The 22,679-nt window shown below is 46.4% G+C and overlaps 1 protein-coding gene across 4 annotated transcripts in view; it reads left to right on the top strand.

Annotated features, from left to right (window-relative positions):
- The first annotated feature begins 201 nt into the window (after positions 1 to 201).
- Positions 202 to 22,679, top strand: part of Cracr2a (calcium release activated channel regulator 2A) — a 119,062-nt gene continuing 96,584 nt past the window's right edge. Inside the window, exon 1 of one of the 4 annotated variants that reach the window (XM_005378721.2) lies at positions 202 to 266. The gene's annotated coding sequence lies outside the window, so the exon portion shown is untranslated. Of the gene's footprint in view, positions 267 to 819; positions 919 to 10,186; positions 10,252 to 22,679 lie in introns of those variants that run through there. The other 3 variants (XM_005378720.2, XM_013511550.1, XM_005378722.2) reach the window with 3 other exon arrangements.

Below are 22,679 nucleotides of genomic sequence, written 5' to 3'. Positions count from 1 at the left end.
GGCCAGTGATCAAACTTGTGTGTCTGTGCAGCACTGGTCCGAGGTGGAGCACACTTCACCCCGACCTTGGTTCTGACCCAAACAAGTACGCACCAGAACAGGCGGGAAGAGCCGGAGCAAGGGCCGGGAAGGTCGGCTGTCCTGCTAAAGGAGAGAGCGATCCCGTCGCCAGGCCGGCGAAAACAGCTGCTCTAACGGGCAAGTGTTTCCGCGCCTTCGAAACAGGGCGGGGGATGGGGGCGCCGCTAATACAGCAGCGGAGAACGGTGAGCGCACCGGGATATCACGGGAGGCTGCGAGGGGCTGTGTCTGGATTCAAAGTCCGGACCCGTAGGGTCTCAGCAGTGGGGGAAGAGTGGGAGGAGCTGGGGCGCAGAGCAGCGGCGTTTGGCAGCTGGCCTGCCTGGTGCAGGGGTCTCTGCTTCGGGTGGCGATGGGGCTGGGAAACTCCCCTGGGGACCTGGGCGTTATCTTTCAGCCCGAAGGTCTTTGAAGAGTTATTTACTGCTTTATTCATATGCATCAGATGGTTTTAATTATGCAAGCGTTCGCGTCCACAGTAGAATATACAAAAGTGGCAGGAAAGCATCAAAAACAAAATCCCTTTTCGTCTCCTTCTGAGTCAACAAGGCTGGGTTGGGGTCTTCGGGGTGCGCACGTCCCGCGCCGTCTTCAGCAGGACCAAGGCCGTGAGTGAGGCACGTCCCGCGCCACCAGGGCTGCGGAGCCGGAAGCCACACGGGGCCCCGCCCCACACCCAGCCCGCGTCTGGGCCCTAGGGCGCTTCCTTTCCTGCCGCCGGGCGGCCGGAGCCGGCAGGGCCGAGCGGAGCCGAGCCGAGCAAAGCCGAGCCGAACCGATCCGAGCCGAGCTGAGCCGAACTGAGCCGTGGTGGGCAGGTGCGTGGTTGGTGCCGAGGTGAGGCAACGAGGGCACGCGCGTGTGTCCTCACGTGTGTGCACGTGTATGTGTGTGCGTGTGTCCACGTGTGTGTCTCGTAAGTGCATGAACAGGATGGCCGAGGCTGTGCGCCCCTGGGTCAGGACAGCGGGGCTCCCTCCGCACTCAGCCTGGGGACTCCATGCTACGCAGACTGGGGGCTCCAAGGAGCACGGAGATTTTGCTTAGAAAGGGATCTCAGGGACCCGCTAGCCGCATCCAGCCTTTACATGTCATAGATGAGGAAACTGAGGCACAGCGTGATGAAGTGACTTGCCATAGGTCCCGGGTTGGAATCCAAAGCTCCTGGCTTGCAGGGAGGTCCTGTTGGGAGCCCCTGCCCTGAGGGCCTGCACAGGGCCAGCACCAGGCCACTGTTGTTGGCACAGGGCATAGGGTCTCACAGACAGGCAGAAAGAGAACCTCTGGGGCCGAGGAAGACGGCAGGAGAGTGGCACGTTGGGCCTTTACTTCCTCTGCCTCCCTGCCTGAAATGTGGTTGGGTTGTGTGACTCAGCCAGTTTGGCCGACTGTAGCCCAGGTGTGCATGTGTGTGTATGCACAGGCAGAAGGTGCAGTCAGTCCATCCTTGCACACGCGAAAGCCTTATGAATCCACACACACACTTCTGAATCCAGTTGTGTGTTGGGAATCTGCCCTGTTTGTGGAAGACAGATTCCAGAATCCTAAAGTATGGTGGTGGGTTTGCGTGACTCTGGAGGCAGAGAGTTCAAGAGGGAGCTGTGTGGTGATGTTTCTTTTTTCTGGAAGAAACCAACATGCTCAAAGAGTTATTATTATTGCTTTTTTTAGTCAAGGATAGAAGAATAGGGATATGAAGCCAGGTCGGTTTACTCCACATAGAATTGGCATTTTGGTTGAGGAATCTGGGGTTTGGGTTCCTTTTCAGTTGAATTAACATACGTGACTTCGTGGCCTAGCATTTACCTCAAAATCTGCTCTGTGCAGTTTTCAAATGGTGTGTGAAAGGCTGAGTGTCTGAACTCTGTGGGGTACAGAGGGAGTTTGGAGAAGGGAGGAGCACCCCAGAAGGAGTGGGCCTGGCACTTTGTTTTCCCTTGAAGGGCAGGCAGGGTCTAGGCACTGCGGGAGGACACCTGAGCGAATCGCAGACAGGATGTGCCTGAGGGACAAGGTGCGCACGGGTGACCCAGTGAAGTGTGCTGCCGGGATCGGATGGCGGAAGGCCTTGAGTGTTAGGCTGGGAAATTTGACCTTTATAATTACGCCTGGAGATATTTCCACAGTAACCGAGAAGGAAAAGATGTCCTGGCAGTTGGCTCAGAGGAACTCATCACCGGCAGTCTATGTACAGGGTACACTGTGACAGGCAACTGCAGGAGGAGAGCCAAGGTTGGCCGCCGTGGGGCTGTGCAGGGCAGTCATGAATGGACAGGAGGGGCAGCCCTAGTAACGCTACTACAAAAGGTAGGAGAGTGGGAACACCTGCTCCATGTGCTTGGGGCCTTGGTGATCCCATTCAGTCCCCAAAAATCCTTCTGAGGAGGTCATTATTGTTCCCGTATTGTGGACAAGGAACTGAGTCAGAAAGCTGAAGCAGTTTGTCAGGGTCACATAGCAGATAGGTGAAGGGATAGAGATTTGACCCCAGAGAAAGGTGGGATGGATTCGATGGTAATTGAATGAATGAACACTAGGATTGGGGTAGAGGAGATCTATGACCGTGGAGCTCGGGGTTCCAGGGAGAGCTGGTGCAGGAGGGGCCCAGGTGTGGGAGTGATTGGAAACATGTCTGTCTGTGTGCAGGAGCCAGAGGAGTTGCTCATCCTGCCCTTTGGCCTCTTGTGCCAACCTGAGGTGACCAGGAAGGGCCCACTTAGTGACAGGCAGAGTCATACCAGGGGCTTCTGGTCTGAGGGCATGGCGTTGCTTCTGTGGCAGATCCCTCCAGAGATAGGCACTCCCTTTGTCTGTGTGCTTTGGCTCACAGCCCTGGCCTCCTCAGAATGCCAGCAGGGCACTCCCCTCCCAGTAGCACCTGACTGTTGACACATCCTGGATGGGCTGGGCCCAGGGAGGTGTTAGAGGCTCGGGGTGGGTGGAACAGACAGTGTATGGGGCTGCAGAGGCAACCAGGCCAGAGGCAACCAAGCCCTTAGGGTTCAGATCCTGGGGGCCTCTCCACACCAACTCTGTGCTAAGATCCCCTTGTCAAGTAACTGTGTGTGTCTGTCTTCTGGTCTCTCCCTCTTCTTATGGAGCCACTAGAATTTAATCATAGGCTCTGTGACTTATCTAATCCTAGTCACCTTCCAAAGGTGCCACCTCTAGACACGGAGTTGATTTAAATTTATGCTTTTTTTTGGGTACTGGTGGTCGAATCCAGAGCTTCACACTGAGCTGTATCCCAGGTCCTTTTTTATTTTTATTTTGGAACAGGGTCTCACTAAGTTGGCCAGGCTAGGCTTGAACCTGCCTCAGCCTCCTAGAGTGCTGGGATCACGGGAGTGTGCCACCATACCCAGCTAGTTTCTACCTTCTTCATGCCTCCCAGTGGGGATTATATTTTGACACATGCACACCCCTCCCACAGGGCACATTTAAAGCACTCCAGACTATGGTGGTGTCCTACCCAAGGGAGAGCCAGCCGCAAGGCTGCCCTGGCTTAGTGCCCAGAGCCTGTGCTTAGCACTGTCTGTGAGGCTCGGCTTCCCTGCAGAATGAGTTGGAGGAGAATGGGACCAGGCACACAAGGGGCCTAGGCCTGGCCTGTGGGGCTGAGTCCTGCCTGGAACCTGCCTGTGTGCCCTGGCCAGGCTGCTGCCTTCTCTCCCTTTTTAATTCGCAGCAGCAGCAGGAGCTTGGCTGCAATGGTTCAATTACCAGTGCAGACAAGAGGAAAATCTCTTATTACCTGGATGATTGGTTTATTTTCACTTTGTTTACTTTAGAGATTGCTCTGTGCTGAGCTCCAGGATCTGCAACCAGCCGGCCAGCCAGCCTTCTCTTTGTCCATGGCTGGGTCTTCCCCACTCAGTCACCCCTCCCCTGGGAGGGAAGGTGGACCTGGTGCAGGGAAGCAGGGAGGGAGAGACTTCCTGAGGCCCCTCCCTGACCAGCGCAGAAGGCTAGGATCCTTCTTTCCAGGTCTTGGAGGTGTGAGGCACAAAATGTAGCCCAGAGGGTATGAGATGTGTGAGCTTGGTGTGAGCGAGGGTACGAGGTCTTCCAGTGCCCCCTGAGACAGGGCTGTGGTTGTCATCCTCTGTGGTTGTTGTAGTCCCCAGTTTGTACCCAAAGAAGTCTGGGCTCTGAGAAGCACAGCAATTCTCCCAAGGTCACACAATCAGCAAGAGGGTGATCTTGGATTTGAACCCAGGCAGCCTGGCCCCTGCACCTTCCTCTGAATGCTGGACTCTGGGCCCTGTTCTGATTCTAACCAGTTATGCTTCTGCAGGTTTTGCCTTCTCAACCTGTGTTCTTCTTCACTGAGGCAGGTTATCCATGGAGCCATCTCAGAGGAACACCTTGGGGGCATGAGAAAGTGCAGTGGTGGGGCTCATGTGGCCCCGTTGGATGACTTCATCTGTCTCAAGCGTTGGCCGCTGGGCTCCCTTGTCTGGTGTAGTCCTTCCCTTGCCTTCCTTCTGTAGGTCTGTCTTGGGCCGGAATTCCCTAGAAGGAAGCTGTGCATGCTGAGTTGCTGCTGCACAAGCAAAGGGTCTGCAGGAGATGTGGCTTAAGAGAACCTTGGGGATGCTGTCTGCTCCAGAGGCTGGCACTTTGCAGTGCGCTTATACAACAGAAATTTACTCTCTCACTGGTCGAGAGCTGGAAGTCTGAGATCACAGCTTCATCGGTTTCTGGTGAGGTCTTTCTTCTGGGCTTTCAGACAGCCACCTTGCTTCTGTGTCCTCTCATGGTAGAGGAGAGAGGAAAAGAAAAACAAAGAACCTCTCACTCACTGGTTTGTCTCTATTGAAGGCACACAACCAGCATGAGGTCCACTCTCAGATGTCCTTATGGGAGCCAAATCACCCTGGAAGACCTCACCTCTGAACACCATAGAGTTGGGATGAGAGCTTCAATACATGAATTATGGATGACACAGTTCGGACCATGGCTCTAGAGAGATAACAGATGACATGTAGTTGAAGCATCCTCACAGGGAAAGCTGGGTTGGGCCAGACAAAGGGGACAGGCAGCCTCTGGACCAAGGCAGAGGGGTGTGGAGCATTTAGGGCAGAGATCTGTGGGCCAGGGCTGTCGGCAGATGCGGAGAGGACAGGGTTTCTGGAGGGTCCCCAGTGGGGGGCTATATCACTCTGTTGCTCTGGCCAGCTGCCTGCAGAGCTGCCCACCAGGGAACGACCTCAAGGACTTTGCAGGTTGTGACTGGAAGTTGGGGAAAGAGCTGGGAAGTGCTGCTGGACCCTGGGATCAGGGCATAGGCCCAGGCTGAGTGGCATCTGTAGCAGGGACAACCCTTGATCCTCTCAGCAGTACCATACAGGTTGGCATGCTTTTCTGAGGGACGTGAAGGGACCAGGACAGTCCTGGGGAATGGAGTTAAAGATACAGGCCAGAGAGACTGTGACTGCTGCTGTCTTCAGCTGGGGCCTGCTTCTCTGTGGGGAAGGAAGAGGTGGTGGGTCCAAGCTGCCTTCCCACAGCCCAGGCAGGACTGAAGGCCCGAGGGCCTGTTTCCCAAGGCAAAGTTTTCTGACCAAGCAGTGGCACCCCCATCCCAGGAGAGCACTGGTGAGGGTAGAAACCTTATAAATTTCATTTCTGTGGTTGGACTCATCTGAATCACAGCCAGGAATTACTTGGGGAGATGTGATCAGAAAGGACATGGCCTGGCTGGATATGGGGGCGCTTGCCTGGCACATGGGAGACTCTGGTTGACCTGGCACTGCTCAGCAGAAGAAGCACAAGACCTTCCCAGGGTGCCTGGCCTGTGGTGGCTTTTAGTCTGCAATTCTCCTGGGAGCTCAGGGCTGAGTAGGAGCCCCCAGTAAGGATCAGATGGAGCTGGTTCTGAGGCCTTGGTGCGGTGTGGGAACTCTGCCCCCATAGGCCCATAGAGAGGTCCCCCAGCCCTCCTTTATGCTCTTTTTGTTTTAATATTCTCAGTGGGCTGAAAGGTGGGATTTGGGCTTTTGTTTTTCATTTGTTTTTATATCTTGATTTTTTTATTGTGATAAAATATATATAACAAAATTTGCCATTTTAACCATTTTCAGTGGACCAGTTTTGTGGTATTAAGTATATTTTACATTGTGAAAATTTTTTTTCATCTTCCCAAAGTGACAGGGTTGGGTTTATTGCTGGCTTTAGGAAGTCCTGGAGGGACACTTGCCTCAGTTTCCCTCTCTGCCTCCCTGCTAAATGTCTTCTGTACTTGGGCAGTCTTTCTGCTGCCATGTCTTACTACTTTCTGTTTTTCTCATTTTTTAAATAAATTATTTGCTTCAATCAAACAAGTTTCTGTAAGACTACCCACCCTCGATTGAAGCACTTTGTAAGGCACCTCATTTATTTCCCCATCCATCTTCTAAGGCAGCTTTTGTAATACACTCTACCCAGCGAGGAAGCAGCACTGCAGGGTTAGTGTCACACCCAGAGCCCTAGAACTCTTTAATATTATGGCTCTGGATATAACACTAATAATATTACATAGAGCCAAGTGGAATCCAAGGCAGGATTCCACTAAGAGCCCTCTGGCCTCTCGTCCTCCATCTGGACAGGGAGTTGTAGGGTTGTAGCGTGAAGCACTGCTGCCTGGTGTGGGCACATAAGTGTCTACTCCACAATACTCTAGAATCTGCACAGAGTGGGGGGTGATCATGTGAACGATGTGCCCTGAGGATTCTTAACTAGAGCCGTTAGCCAAAAAGGATTTACTTGAAAATAATTTAATTACATGCCATAGAAAAAATGCTAATGGAATTTACCAAACTGCTAAATTAAGGACTTTCACTAATTACACACGTGCTACAAAAGTGTGAGTTTAGCTCTCACCATGTCCCTCCCCAGAAGGAGAGTTGGTGGGTCTTCTCCAGTGAGCCAGGGCCATGGATCACCACATCAGTTCCTGTTCATGTCATCAAGGCTCTGTTTTCCCACCCCCCTTTGGTTTTTCTCCTGCAAGTCAAAGCTGCCTATGCTCAGGCAGAAACATTATTCCCAGGGTGTGGTTGTCTTGGTCAACCATTGTCCTGTGTTTCCTGGTTCTCCAGCAAGTGTTCTTTCCAGTATCCCTGTCTTCTGCAGTGTGTCCTCTGGCACACGTTCTGTGGTTTGTCGTCACCCTTCACATGGGCTGCCCTGCACCAGTCCAGCCTGTGTGTCTGGGTAATCATAGTTTTAGTGTTCAGACTGCTTAGGGCTCAACTCTCAGAATGAAGTGGCTGGGGAAGCAGCAAAACACCAGCAGACTTTGACACAGGCCCTGTGCTTCCTGACTGTGTAAGGTACCGCGTGCGTGCTGTGGGCCATGTGCCGTGCATCTTGTCGTTTCTAATTGGGGTCCTAGCATCTCCCTCCTTGGACAGATGAGATGGAGGCTCAGCAAGGTGAAAGCGCTTATCTGGCTTCACATGTCCAGTCCTGATAGAGACACCTACATCACACTGTCCCTGACCGTGGGATGTGGGGCCTGCTTGTTAACAGAGCTTGATACCCTACAGAATGGAAGCAGGTGCCCTCCCATGCCACAGGCTTTCTGAAACCCAGGGGTGTCTGGCATAGAACTGCTTTTAAAAGAGTGGGCTCTTAATACATTAAACCACAACTTGAATCAGAAACAAAGACACAAAAAGGAACTGGTAAGTAAAATGATTGATTGTTAATGAAAAATGGAAAATTACTAGGCTTCTATTATGTAAGCACATACTATAAAGTAAATTTTTTTTAAAAAAAAACCACACGAGCCCTGTTTACTGGATTTAGAAATAGAATGAAGAGTTCTAGTTGTACTGAATAGCAAGCAGATTGTTACATATACCATGTCTGAATTTTCTGACACTTTTGAAGTTAACCAGTGTAGTTTTATTGAAGGCTAATGCCAGAAAAGAAAACCCAAAACAGTGCAGTAGATACTTTGTGAGCATCTAAGGTGTGCTGTACATTGTACTGAAAGAGAGAGCTCAAAGGGTACAGTACTTATTTGGACTACACACAAGTGCAGAGAAGGCTGACCACCCTGGACAGCATAAGTGACGAATGCCTTGACTGCTCTAGAAGAAAACTGGGCTTTGTTAAGGACTTAGCTAAGTAGATGGGAGTCCATGGGCCTTCTAGGATGTTAGAACCCTGTGGATGGTGGCAACAGGAAGTCCCAGTAGGAATGTCCCACAGGACTTTCAGACCATTTTAAAACAGTGTTGGAGGACCAACCTGCTTAGAAGTTAAAGCAATGAAGTTCTGCCCCGCATATAGTATGTGCCTTATCCCTACTACTATGTCTAAGGGATACCATCTCCTCATGCTGGCCTTTACTGCCAGTTTACAGTCTGAAAGGATGTGAGATTTCTCCCAGCAAGGAACCAGAATTCCCTCCTTCCTTCCCCATCCAGACAGGAAGTCATTAGGTAGAACACAGCTGCGCTGGACTAGCCTGGGCGCATGCTCTGGACAGTGTCTAGGGTCAGCATGATCAGGCGTGTATTACACTAGACCGAGTCAGAGCTTTCCTGTGGAACGAGGTGGAGCTTCAGAGACTCTCCCTCAGCTTACAAAGTGACCCTCCAGGAAAAGCTGCCAAAACAGAAGGTGTGGACAAGCTCTGATGGTAACCCATGGAGCAATACGTGTACCACTGAATTGCTTCAGGCCTGCTGTCTGGCTTTGTGTCAGTCTTGTTATGTTCACAGTTTAGGCACAGTCTCAGCCTCGTACCAGTGGTCAACCCAGCCTTATCTGCCCAGCCTCACACATTCAACCTGAGCAGCCACATGGGCTCTTGGAGCTGGCCTGTCCCAGAGGAGATTTAGGAAGATGGTAACCAGCATGGTGACAGTCACACCCTCTTCCCCAGCTCTTTGCAATGCAAATACCAGTGTGAGGTGAGTTCTGAGGTCCCAGGACCTGGATCCACAGAGGGTAGAAGCAGGTGGGGAGGTTAGTTAGGTGCTCGGGAAGGCGTGGCTGGACAGCACATTCCAGGCTCCACTCTGCCGCTGGCTCTCTGTGGGTCTCAGGTTATCAGTAGAGTAGCCACCCTTCGTGTTTCTGAGGCATGTTACAAAGATGGAGTTTGACAGCAGTGATGGAAAGTCCTGAACAAAGACAAAGCCTTTTAAGTAAGGGTTGCTGTCTTGGTTACTTTTCTCTTGTTGCTGAAACAAAATACTGCTGAAACAAAATACTCGACACCCAAAATTAAGGAAGGAAAGAGTTATTTAGCTCAGTTTGTAGAGGTTTCAATCCATAATCAGCTGGCTCCAAGGCAGGGTGGCATGGTGAGGAGCAACAGTTCAAGGTGGCAGAAGACAGCAAAGGCAACAAGAGTAGAAGAGGGGAGAACAAGCCTCTTCTTCTCCCTTATATTTTATGCAGGCTACCTGCCTTTGTGTAGGTGTAGTGCTAACACCATCTGTGTGCCCTCCTCTTGCACAGGATGAGGATGTTTACAAAGTAAGGACCCTGGCCCCCTGCTGAGTCACTTAGTTAACCTCCTAAACTTCTCAAGTTGACACAATGTATCAACCATTACAGTTGCCTATATTATTTTCAGTTTTGTGGTTTCCATCCATCCATTATTCTATGTGTCTTAGGTCGTTATAATCCGTTTAGTGTCAGCTTGGTCCCCAGTGACTTTTCTCAGTAGGGTGAATTGCACAGGCAAGTTAGGCTACCAAGGCTGGACCACTGCCCGTGGTCTCTGGATACTCCCCCTCCAGCCTGTGAAACCAAGACATTCAAGGGGAAGTAAGAGGACCCTGGGCTATGGTTCCATCCCAAACAGTGTGGAGATACCTCTGCAATGCACAGGGAATTTAAGCCATCAGAGTGCAAACACAAGGCTTTGCCATTTTCAAGAAATAATAACCTGTGGTGTGTCCTGATGCCTAGAGCTTCTGCCATCCCTTTGCAAATATTTGCTGAGGGTGTGAAGTTGGAGGCTTCCACAGAGAAGAAGGAAAAAAGGAGGTGGCCAGTGAGTACATATGTATGGTCATACACTGGCTCAGATACTTCGCTTATTGTGTCTCCCAACTTACGAGATGCCTGTAGCAGCCTAGCAACTTGTTCCAGGGCACCATCTAGTAAACAGAGTCCAGATTCAAGCCTGGGCTCTTGGACTGCAGAGCCCACTCCTAACAGGTAAGGTGTGCCACCTTGCTGCTTATTGCTCATGGAGCTGGCGTTGTTTATATCTTTCACAGAGGGTTCCCGGGTCTGCACAGCAAAGCAGCGAGCTGTTAGCATGGGGTCCAGTGTACCTGACTATGTAGGAAGCAAAGGTATGATAGTGGGAGCATTTAGCAAGCTGTAAAGTGCTCTATATTTAGGGCACACTAATTAATTAATTGTCTCTAATTCACAAGCGAGGATCATAGCATCAGAGAGGTTAAGTGGTTTGCCCAGGACACACAAGCAGCAGGTGGTAAAGGCAGAAGCCAGCCCAGGTCCTAGAACTTTGGAACCCCCACTTTACTTTCCTGGACAACATCAGGCAAGATTGATTGGAGTTGTCTGTTTCCCCTAATTGTTGACAGAAGAAAATCAGGTGAAGAATACAAAAGAGACTCTGTTGACTTCTTGGCCATCTTTTCTTGCTTTGGCTTTTTTCTTCTTCAGACTTTAATGAAACTGAGGGGCAAATCCTGGATGGAGCTGGCAGGGTCCAGGTGTGGGGTGGCATTGTGACTTTGCAGAGGGGTCCCTGGCTGGTCAAGGAGCACTGGGAGGGTGGGCGGGAGAGGTTGCTCTGCACAACGGAGGGGCCAGTGCCTATTTTATGGCCCTGTGCAACTGAGCCCACACAATATTGTAAAGTGGTGAGTTAAACTGGAATCCAGGGGTATTCTGTAACCACCTGGCTTGTGTGTATACATGCCCTGTTTCTCAAATAAAGAAATCATAAATATTTTGTTTCAAAGATCTTTCAGTTGATACTGGAAAGATGAAAAAAACAAAAACAAAAACAAAAAAAAACAGCTCCACAGTGCAGGTTTATACCTTATAAAAAAGGACCACCACCTTATCCTAGAGCTGAAGCAGAGGAGTCATCCTTTGTCAGTCACAAAGGCTTATTTATTTGCCTGCTTATTAATTTTGAAAAGGATAAAAGGTGCACACTTACTTTATAGCTTCTCAATTCAGAAGCTGTGTCAAGAGCATTTACATGCATTTGCTCCTTTAGTCCTCACAAGAACTTTGTGCAAGTTGCACCATTACACGAGTTTTAAAATGAGGAAATCAAGACTGAGAAATTTAGCAAGAAATTCATCAAGATTAAATTCCAGGATAGTAGGAGATGGCAGCAAGACATATTGTATCTTACTACAACCTATGTTATCTCAACGACATACTGTGAAAGCCTATTTTAGCTTGCTTTCTTCTTCATCCCTTTTTTAATCTCAGATCTTCCTCCTAAATTCTCTCTTTCTGTCTGAAATATACCATTTTAAAATTACCTTTAATGAAGGTCTGTGTGTGGTGAACTTGGATTTTTGTTGTGATTGGCTAATGTCTTTATTTCTCTTATTTTTAAAGGACATTTTCATTAAGTCTGTACTTCTCAAGTGGCAGTTACTTTCTGTGCCCATGCTGGAGTATTTCACCACTGTTTTCTGGCCTGTTTTTGGCTAATGAGAAATAAGCTGCCTAAATGGTAGCTACATAAAGGTAACATCTTTCTCACTGCTGCTTTAAAAACGTTCTGTTGTCTCTGGTGTTTGCAGTTTCACAGACACATGTGTGGTTGTATGTTTCTTCTTGGGATTCATAGATCTGGATGTTAACATCTGTCATCACTTCTTGAAAATTCATAGCCATTACCTGTTTAAAAATTATCTTCTTCCGGGACCCCAGATAGACAAATACTTCATTTTTCAGTATAATTTTATTTTTAATTGACACATAGTAATTGCATATTTCTGATGCAAAGTATGACATTTCAGTACTTTGTGTATACAAAATACAGTGACCAGATAATGGGAATCAGCATATCTGTCACTTCAGAAGTAAATTATTTCTTTGTGTTGGGAACATTCAAAATCTGTGTTAGCTATTTTGAAATACTCAGTTAATGTTAACCATCATTACTTTATTGTGCTATTGAACATTATAAGTAAAGACAGAAAAATATGAAAGCTTGAGATATAAAAAGTAGAATCTGTTGGTCAGCTTTCTGTTTATTTTTTATTTTAAAGATAAAAACTAACAAAACAACAACAGTGAAGACAAAGTAAAAACAACATAAAAACAACAGAAACAATACATAACCTCAAAACAAAATGATAGGAATTAACAATGGTTGCTACATTATGTACTGTTATCTTCAACAGAGTTGCTCAGTCCACCAGATGTAAGAATGTAAGATTGATCAAACAATCAAAGACAGTAACAAGTAATAAAAGAAAACATTGGAAATGATACAGAGCTTCACCATACAAGATGGTAGGAGTCCAACAATGGTTTTTATACTGCATATTGTTTTCAGATCAGTCATTTTGATTACCAGGTACAAGCGTGCAAAATTGGTCAAGAAAAAAGAAAATTTTAAGCATTGACTATTCTTTTCAATAAACCATAGACATCGGCAATACACCTGTCCCAGCTATCCTTGTATATACATATAAATTTTGTTTTTCATTTTAAAGAGAAAAGAAAAAAACCCAAAATAACAAAACAAATGCATAAACAAAACAGCATACAGAACAATTAAAATGATACATAATTTCAAAACATGGTGATAGGATATTAACAATGGTTATTATTATGTAATGTTATCTTCAAAATGGTTGCACAGATAACCAGATATAGGCATGTAAGATTGATCAAACAATTACATATTAACAGTTCCTTTCAACAAACCAACAGATATTAGTAGTACAATTATCCTAGCTATACTGTGTCTACATGTACACATTTTTTCTCTTCCTTCTTTCTTTTTCCTTTCCCCTCCTTCATTCTAGCTGCTCCTTCTTATCAGAGCAGTTTCTTTTCCCTTTCACAATATCTATTTTACCTTTCAGATTTTATTTACTCTTTCAGGTTCTTATAGTGGGGAGGAAATACAATGTTTACACATGTGAATCTGATTTATTTCACTTATGAGTATAGTCTCTAGTTGCATCCATTTACCTATAAAAGCCGCTAGTTTATCTTTCTTTATAGCTGAGTCATATTCCATTGCTTATCACCATGCACCAAAATAAAGTCAAAATGGCTTAAAGTTCTAAATATTACATCAGAAACACTAGATCTATTGGAAGAGAAAGTAGGTGGAAGTCTTGAAGACATAGGGGTAGGCAGAGAGTTCATGAACAAAAACCAAATCACACAGGAAATACTTCAAAGGATCAACAACTAGGATCTCATCTTATTGAAAAGTTTTTGCACGTCAAAAGAAATCACCAACAAGGCTGAACGAAAACCCATGAATTGGGAAAAAATTTTAGCCAACTGTCTCTCAGACAAAGGATTCCCATCTAGAACATATAAAGAATTAAAAAAATCAGGCCCCCAAAATTCAAAGACCCAATACAAAATAGGGCATCTGACGTAAATACACACTTCTCAGATAAATACAAACGGCAAATAAATACATGAAAAGATGCTCAACATCATTAGTCATTCGAGAAATACAAATTAAAACAACCCTGAGATTTTATCTCACCCCAGAAAGAATGGCTATCATCAAGAAATCAACCCATAACAAACTCTGGAGGAGCTGTGGGGAAAAAGAAACTCTTCTCCACTGTTGGTGGGAGTGCAGACTGGTGCAGCCACTGTGGAAATCAGTCTGGAAATTCCTCAGTAAACTAGGATTAGAGGTCCATTTGACCCAGCTATTCCTTTCCTGGATATTTTTCCAGAAGAACTGAAAACATCATACCACAGCAATATATGTGCACCCATGTTTATAGCAGCATAATTTGCAATAGCTAAATCTTGGAAGCAACCCAAATTGTCCATCAACTGAGGAATAGATAAAAAGGATGTGGTATTTTGTTATTTTAACAAATAACTGAAATAATCAACTGATAAGGAGAAAATATTTATTTATTTTGGTTCATGTGTTGGGAGGTTGCAGTCCATGAAGGAGAAGACCCATTGTGCTGTAGTGAGATAGCCCATTAGGGCAGCAAACCTATGAGGGAACAGAGCCCTCAACTCATGGCTAGAAAAAAAAAAAAAAAGAATGAGGAAGAGACCAGGGTCCCATAGCCCCCTCAAAAGCACGACCCCAATCACTGAAAACCATCTACCACTCTCCCAGAGGTTTCATACCTCCTGTTCGCTATCACAAACCCAAGATATAGCACTGTCTATCTGTGGTAATGGATTGACTCTATTTTTCATATCCCCTAAGACAGTGGTGGCAAACCTATGACTTGTGTGCCCTAGTGGGCTGTTTGTATCATTGAAAGCTCTAAAAGGTTTGTCATCACTGTCCTAAGATAGCTCTCATATATTTTTTTTTTTTTTTGGTTTTTCTCCGGTACCGGGAACCGAACTCACGACCTTGTGCTTGCCAGGCAGGCGCTTTGCCGCTGAGCTAAATCCCCAGCCCCAGCTCTCATATTTTTTGTGTCTTTCATATTTTTCAGTATCTTTGTCTTTCCAAGTTGCATGTCAGTGAATTTTGGTCTAGCTTCCAGTTTGCTGTTTCTTTCTCATGCTGTATCTAATATACTATTGGATCTCCTTAGAGTTTTTAATTTCAATTATTTATTTTTTATGTCTAAAGTTTTTCTTAGCCCATTTTCCAAATCTTCTTGGTAATTCTTTGTGTATTTTTTTGTTCCCTGTGCATTTGGGAGTCTAGGGTTGCCAGACAAATGCACTTCATGGCAGCTTGAAGGTACATGAGTGATCTTCATGTGAAACCACATGTCCAACTTTCTAAGATTTACTTCAGTGATTTCCTGTGACTTGTTGGGATAAAGTTTTAAAACTCTACCCTGGCTGTCAGAGCCTTATTTTTAAAGCTAGTCTCCTGCCTCTCTCTGCCACATTAGGATTGTTCTAACCATCCTGACCTCCTTCTGTTTCTGGAATGCATAAAAGCTTCTAGCTGCAGGTGTTCCCACCTGCTGTCCCTCTCCTTTGCATGCTCTGCACCCTCCCTTTGCTCACTCCTCTCATCTTGTGGCCCCACATGCAATGAGTGCCCCTCCCCATCCTCCTGTCAATCATGCTGCTCTGTGCACCCAGTGTGCCATCATTATATGTCCTCACCAGGGCACCTACTTCAGTTGTGTCCCCATGGTTATTCTCCTAATTTCTATTCATTTTCTTTCTTATGTCCTGCTACCTGACAAGGGCCAGATTTGTGCACATCCCATTTTCCAGTCTCCCCAACCCCGAGTACAAAGCCTACAAAGTAGATGCTGTTCATCTAGAGAGTCAAACTGTGGTCACAGCTGGCTTTTCTTGCTTCACTCCACTGGGGCTGCTCCTACTGAGTTCCCATGGGACATTTGCATTGTCAAACCAAGAATTTCTTCTTAGTTTCAATAGTTGTCACCTTTACACGCCTTAAAACTGCTGCCAGCTATTCTCCAGCATTCTTCACTCTTTGATTTTGAGTTTTATTTCCTTTGTTTTTTCCTTATCTCTCTCAGTACTGTTTCTGAGCCTCCTTGGCTCTCTGAGTGTCCCTTAAATATCAGTGTCTCACACAATGCGTCCTTCTTTTCTCCCTCTCTTACACACTGTCTGAGGAGCCTAAACTGTGTGTGTGGCATTAATCATCATATTTGAGCTGGTGAATCTGACCTGTAGGTGTAGTGTTGAACCCCATCCTGAGCACCAGTTCTTTCTCACCTACTGAACCCTAAACACCCTGGTCTTTGTGTTCCACAGTTACCCCAACCTTAGCCTTGGTCAAGGAGAGCAAGTTCTTTTCCTTTCTAAACCTATTTCTTTTCCAGCATCTCTAGCCTGACTAAATAGTTCTACCATAGTTCTATCTTGGGAGTGAGGAGCCATGGAATTGTCCTGGATGCCTCTACCATCTCCATATCCCATGTCCAACTGCTCCCACTGTCTGTGGCTCTGTCCCTTTTCCTCCTCTCTCTGTACAGTCCCACCTTGGAGCAGCCCCTGTTCCTATTGTCCAGCCTCCTACCTGCTTCCTTCTGCCATCTTCTCTTTTTTTGGCTACAAGGCCAGAAGTCTTGTCAAAAGGACAGTTTGATCAAGCTGTTTTCCTGCTTCCTTCCCACCTTCCTCCCTAATGCCTGTCCAACAAAGCTGGTGCTGGGTTCCCCACAACTTTCTGCTGTGACAGCTACCAGTGTAGATGTGTCAAGAGCATGGGCCCCTGGGCTGCACTGCTGGCTCCAACTCTGTCTCCACCATCACTTCCTTTGCACCTAACCTTTCCATGCCTTGATTTACTTGTCCAAGAAATGGGGCTAATCCTCCAAGCTGCCTCACAGGTTTTGGAGCAGGATTAAGCGAGTTAATACTCAGAAAACACTTCAAATTCTGCCTGGTTCATTGTAATGAGGGACGGTTAGCTGCCACCATTTGTAATTATTTTTGTCACCATTCCTACCCATGATTGTGAATGCCTGTCTGCCTCACTGTGTTTTGATTGGAATGTTCTACTCTCTCTTCAAGAATCAGTTTATTTTCTAAGGAGCTCTATGTCAGCCTTGGCCCAGCCCAGCCTTGCTGCCTCTCTTTCCTACTTCTGCAGACTAGCATCAGCCTATGTGGCATCTGCTCTGTTGTGCCCACCTATTCACCTGGAGGTATCTTGCCTGCTGTTTGTTACAAAAGTCTTCTTTTTGCCAAGCTATGTTGAGGCTTAAATGACAAATGACACTGAAAAAATTTAGTGCACAACTTGACTGGATATATACATGTATCATGAAATGATGATCAGAATCAAGTTAGTGATCAGCCATGACTTTACCTCGTTAACATGTTTTGTGCCTGTGGGAGAGCATTCAAGATGTCCTTGCAGATTTCAGAGGCACAGCACAGTATGATTAACTATAGTCACCATGCTGTACATGGGTCCCCAGAACTCCTCCATTGCCTACCTGCAGTGCTGTTCTCTTTGATAGATCTCTGCCCAGTCCCCCAACCCCAACCCTGGTACTCCTCTTATGTTCCTATGGGTTCACTATTTTACATTCCACACTTACGTGAGACCACACAGTAATTGTCTTTGTCTGACTTATTTCACTTGGCCTAGTGTCCTGAAGGTTCAGCCTTGAGTTTTTGTATGGCAGGATTTCCTTCTTATAGCTGAAAATGTTTCATTATATATTACATACAAACACTGCTAGCTGTAATGCATACAAGGAATATTTGTGTGTGTGTGTGTGTGTGTGTGCGTGTGTGTGTGTGTGTGTGTCTCACAACCATTTCTTTATTTACCTGTTAATGGGCACTTAGGTTGTTTCCATTTCTTGGTAATTGCAAATAATGCTGCTACAAATGTGGGAATTCAGAAATGTCTTTGAGCTGCTGATGTTTTTCTTTTGGGTATACAGTATATACAAATGTGGGATTGCAGGATCATATGATAGTCCTACCTTTAATTTGTTGAGGAACTTCCATACCATTTTCAAGGATTCACTTTTAAGTCCCTGGAGCCCCAGAAAAGTATCTGGTGCACCAGGATAAATCAAAAATGTTACTTAAATTAAATAGTGGAATTGGTATATGTTGTAGAAGTTTTACAACACAAGAAATATGGTAACATAGGTGCAGACTGGGGAAAGGACTGAATATCCAAAAAGGATGGGAAGAAAAGTGTGTGTGTGTTAGTGACCTGAGAGTAGTAGTCAGGGTAATAGGTTGTGACTCAGGCATATGGTCCTGTGAGCTCTGCCTACTACTCAGAGTAATCTTAGCTGCAGGTGGCACTGGCTCCAGCTCAGTGGAGTTAAATAATGATATTGATCATACACATGCGAAGTCTGCAGGAACAGTGAGCCAGGGTGGTCTAATCCCGCAGTTCTGAGAAGCCCTTGAGGACCCAAACTTTCTCTTTCTGCTCTATGGTCAGGCTTCCCCTTCATGTTCAAAATGTGGCTGCAGAAGTTCTAACTAACATGTTAGCCAATGGCCAGGAGAAGAAGGAGCCAGGGAAACACTCCCCACAGCTCCTCTGTCTCAGGAAAAGATGGAGGTCAGGATTCAGTCCCTGCCTGTGTTTGCTTTTACCAGTTGAGCTCCCTGGGGATAAGTTACTGCACTGAGTGGCCAACAGAATTAGAGCTCTGATAGCAAGACCGAAGAGATGATGGGTATTGTGTGGGTAAGCAGCAGAGTCTGTCTAGAAGCCTGATGCAGACCCCAGGATGAAGGTTAAATGACTTCAAGGCCTTTTCCACCCTGATAATGTGCACTGAATTTATAGAGGTAAAACAAGAATCCTTTTCCTCTGCTCTACCCACAGGCCATGCCCTGACCACAGCTGCCTGTCATTGGGAGCTGGCACAGAGCCACAGCCAGGTCATCGGGCTGCTTGTTGAAGGTGGGGTGGCAGCAATGTGCCACTCTTCCTCGGTGAGCCCAGATCAAACCCCACAGGGCACTCAGCTCTACCACATCCACCTCAGGAGAGAGCTTAGACACCAGAGCCCTGGGATCCAGAGGGAGCTCCAAAGAGGCAAGTGTGCTGTCTCCAGCCCCTCTAGAGGTGTTGCTGGACCCAAGGCTTCTTCATGGTGAGGCTTGGAGTGTAGTGGGGATTAGCTGTCTCTGCTAGGGATCTCTGGTTTTCTGTAGCAATCCGCTTCCCCCCAATACTCAGTTCTTTAAACTTTCCAAAGTAGACCCCCGAGCCTGCTGAGTCCTGTGTTTGTCTTGTTGGACTTATTGAGAGCTGTAGAAGAGGCTCTTAGCTTTCCAGGGTCTGCGTCCTTCACCAGAACAGAAAGCTGATGGGGAGACTTTAGTGGCCTTGGATGGGAGTGAAGCCGGCCTCCCATGCCAGAAACTGCAGTGACAGCTTTTAGAAATTGCTCCACAGCCTGGCATCCTAAAGGATGTTTCAGAGAACTGGGAAACTGGTTCTCTCAGACATTTCAGAAGCAGCTAAAATAAAGATGCAGTAGAAGGTTGAACCTGGCTGTGGCCCACAGACTGTAACTTGACATCCACAGCCAGGGGCAGTGTGTGTGTGCACAATGACGTTTGTTCATCCATTATGATAAGTGCTGTTTTATTTTATGTCTTTCTTGAGTTTTCAATCAGACTGTCAACTCCTTGCGGGCAGTAATAGGTTAATTTATTTGTTGTATCTTCACAAGGTCAGCATTCAGTTACTTTTTATTGGTTGACTTTTTGTTGCACTATTATAAAAGAAAACCTGATCATTCAAGGTTCTAGAGTTTTCATTGATTTGAACAGAGTTGTTTTCAGTATCTGTTGAGCATGTGCTAAGGTAGAACAGTGTCAGATCTTCTGCCACTTGAGCTGGCTTGAGGTTGTTAAGTGTACAAGTTTCCTATGGCCATTGTTGCAAAGCACTTCTAACTGGGAGATTTACAATGGAAATGTACGGTCCCTCAGCCCTGGAGGCAGGAAATGTGAAATTAAGGTGTGAGCACACCTTGATCCCTCTTTCATAGAGGAATCTCCTTTGCACCTCTTCATAGCTGCTTGGGCTTTGTGGCTGTCCTTGGGGCTCCTTAGCTGGCAGCAGCTTCACTGCCTGACATAGCATCCCCTGTGCATCTCTTGTCTTCTTATGAGGACCTGGTCATGTTGGATTAGGAGTCCACTGTCCCCCAGTATTACCTCATCTTGCCTAACTACATCTGCAGCAACCCGATTTCAAAATTGGTTCACCTTTGGAGATATTGGTCACACCAATAGGATGTCAGTAGATTTATCCCTCCTAGATCACAGTTCTACCTTTAACACTAACAATCTTATTCATAGTGACAAGCCTGGGGATACACAAAGGACTGGGCTGGGGGTGAATGCCAGCAATGCCTCTTGGTGCTGCCTGGAGGGGTCAGAAGTGGTCAACAGACACTGGCTGTGTCCTCTGCTCCATGTATCCCTGGAGAAGACTGCTGCCACACCACGGCACTGCTGTATATCATTGCCTGAGATCCAGTGCAGAACTGCATCTCCTGGCACTCTGCATTTTATAGGACAGGTGAAACGGAGCCCTTGATAGAGAGGAACAAATAAGCTGTTTGAGAGCCAGGCTTCCTTCACTGTTGAGAAATGCTGGGAAGCTCCACGGGCCCGGGGCCTGGAGGTCTTGTTTTCAGTCATTTGTTGTCATAAGGGATGCTCGGGTGCATCGCTTGCCTGAACACGCATAACTTGAAACACACTCGGTTATGCTTGAATTACCAGAAGAACTGGACAGAGTGGGCTATAATCAGTGTGCTGACAGCTGGCAGAGTCAAGCAGTAGCTGTCCTTTTAGGTATGACTGAGTCCTCTGCTCCTGGCTGACATCTTCCCATCACCTCTCACTGTCTCTGTCCATCAAGCCTGAGCAGAGATGGCTATTTAATGTCACAATGGACTATTTTTCTTAGAGAAAATTGAGAAGGAAAGGAAATTAATCACCCTTATATTCATTTCTGTTCCAAGAGAAGGTCACCATGAACTGGGAAGTGCAGGCATCTACATCACATGCAACTGCCCAGCCCATTTTTGTTGTTTCTCTGGATCCTCTAAGTTTTTTTCATTTGGATGTTTACATTTTTAATAATTTGAATGTTACTATAAAATATTTCCTTTTTTTTTTTGGTTTTTTTTCTGGTACTAGGAATCAAACTCATGACCTTGCAATTGCCAGGCAGGCTCTGTGCCACTGAGCTAAATCCCCAGCCCCACTATAAAATATTTCTGATGTAAGAAAGAAATATAAAAATAACATAACATACACTTATGCACATGAAAACTGGCTTAATAAAACCTTTTACAAAAATTGGTAGGCCAGGTTCGAGTCCATGCTTTACTTGTGCCTGGACACCCTGGGGGGTCACAGGCATGGACAATCTGTGATTCCTCTTTGAGTGGCCCAGGTCTGGCTCCTCTGCACCTCCTGAGCTGACTAAGAAGCAGAACGAGGCAGGCTGCGACCCACTCCCACCACCATAGTTCCCAGCTGAAACTCATGGAGAGAGCCAGGTCTTTTCCATCTACTTCCTGGGGTCAAAGCGGGTGGCCGAGAACCCTGCCACCATTACAGTCTGCGTCTCTGCCCTCTGTGCACTCATGGCAGACAGGAGGTCCTCATTCAGAAGGCCCAGGGACTGCTCTCACTGTTCTCATGCCCTGCGCCGAATGAGCAAGCACTCCAAGAGCTGCTTGTCCTGCGGTTTGAGTCCATGCTTTACTTGCACCCAGACACCTGGGGTTCACAGGCATGGGCAGTCTGTGATTGCTGTCCATCCAGCCTGCATCAGGTTCCAGTATGTGTCCTGAACTGACTGGAGACACAGAATCAGGTGTGTCACAATCGGTCGAACCTGCAGTTTGTGTCTAGGTTTTGCTTGTACCCTGAACTTCCTGGGGACATAGGTCAGCTGGACCAGGATTGTCACACCAGTGCAACCCAAGTCTGGGCTGTGCATGTGCCCTGAACTGCACGGGGATGCTGGATCAGGCAGTCTGCCATCAGTTGACACCAATGCCCGTGTCTGACACCTAGGATAACTAGGTACAAATCAACAACTGCTGGAAAACCCCACACTAAGTAGTGCTTCTCAGAGGACACTGAGGGGCAAATATGACCAGCAGGAGAATTAGGGACACTAGCAGCCTTTGTTGTGAAGCCACTGAAGTGGGAAATTGAGCTTTCTGTATCTGGTATCAAACATGACAAAAGGAAGGACTAAAACACAATCCCAGAACTCCACCCCACTCAGAACAAGTCCAGGAGACATCGACATAGGAGAACTTTGTAAACACATGCCTGAAATAGCTGAAATGATAGCAATGGAAGTAAAGAAACAATTCCATAAGGCCATAGAAGTGATGAGATCAGAAATAATCTCTCAGGCCAAAAATGAAATGACAATAATAATGAAAGAACTGCTCAAAATGTCTAAAGAAGAAACATATAAGAAAATAGAAGAACAAAGGCAATGGATGGAAGCATTAAATGAAAAATATAGAAAACACTTAGAACGCATGAACCAGATTATAAGACACTTCAAGGAAAACAAAACTTCCACTGAAAGCTGCCAAAACCGCTTGAATGAAGCTGAAGGTAGAATTTCAGACTTTGAAGACAGCATGGCAGCTAGGCATTGAGAAAGAAAGGATCTTATAAAATCAACAAGGATCCAGGAAAAATCAATTCAGCAGCTGAAAGATGAGGCAAAGAGGAATGATGTACAAATAATAGGAGTCAATGACGCAGTAGAAGGCAACACAACTGACATAAAAAGAATATTTGCAAAATAATAGCAGAAAATTTCCCAAATATGGAAATGGAACCTGATATACTGGTAAATGAGGCATATAGAACTCCAAACAACCACAACCAAAATAAAACTACACCCAGACATATAATAGTCAAGTTCCCAGGTCTCCAGCCAAAGAAGAGAATATTAAAAGCTGCTAGAGAAAAGAAAC

The sequence above is a fragment of the Chinchilla lanigera genome, unplaced genomic scaffold, assembly GCF_000276665.1.
Source record: "Chinchilla lanigera isolate Chin_1 unplaced genomic scaffold, ChiLan1.0 scaffold00012, whole genome shotgun sequence".
Lineage (NCBI taxonomy): Eukaryota > Metazoa > Chordata > Mammalia > Rodentia > Chinchillidae > Chinchilla > Chinchilla lanigera.
Note: the sequence above shows the minus strand (reverse complement) of the source record. Positions and strands in the feature narration are given on the sequence as shown.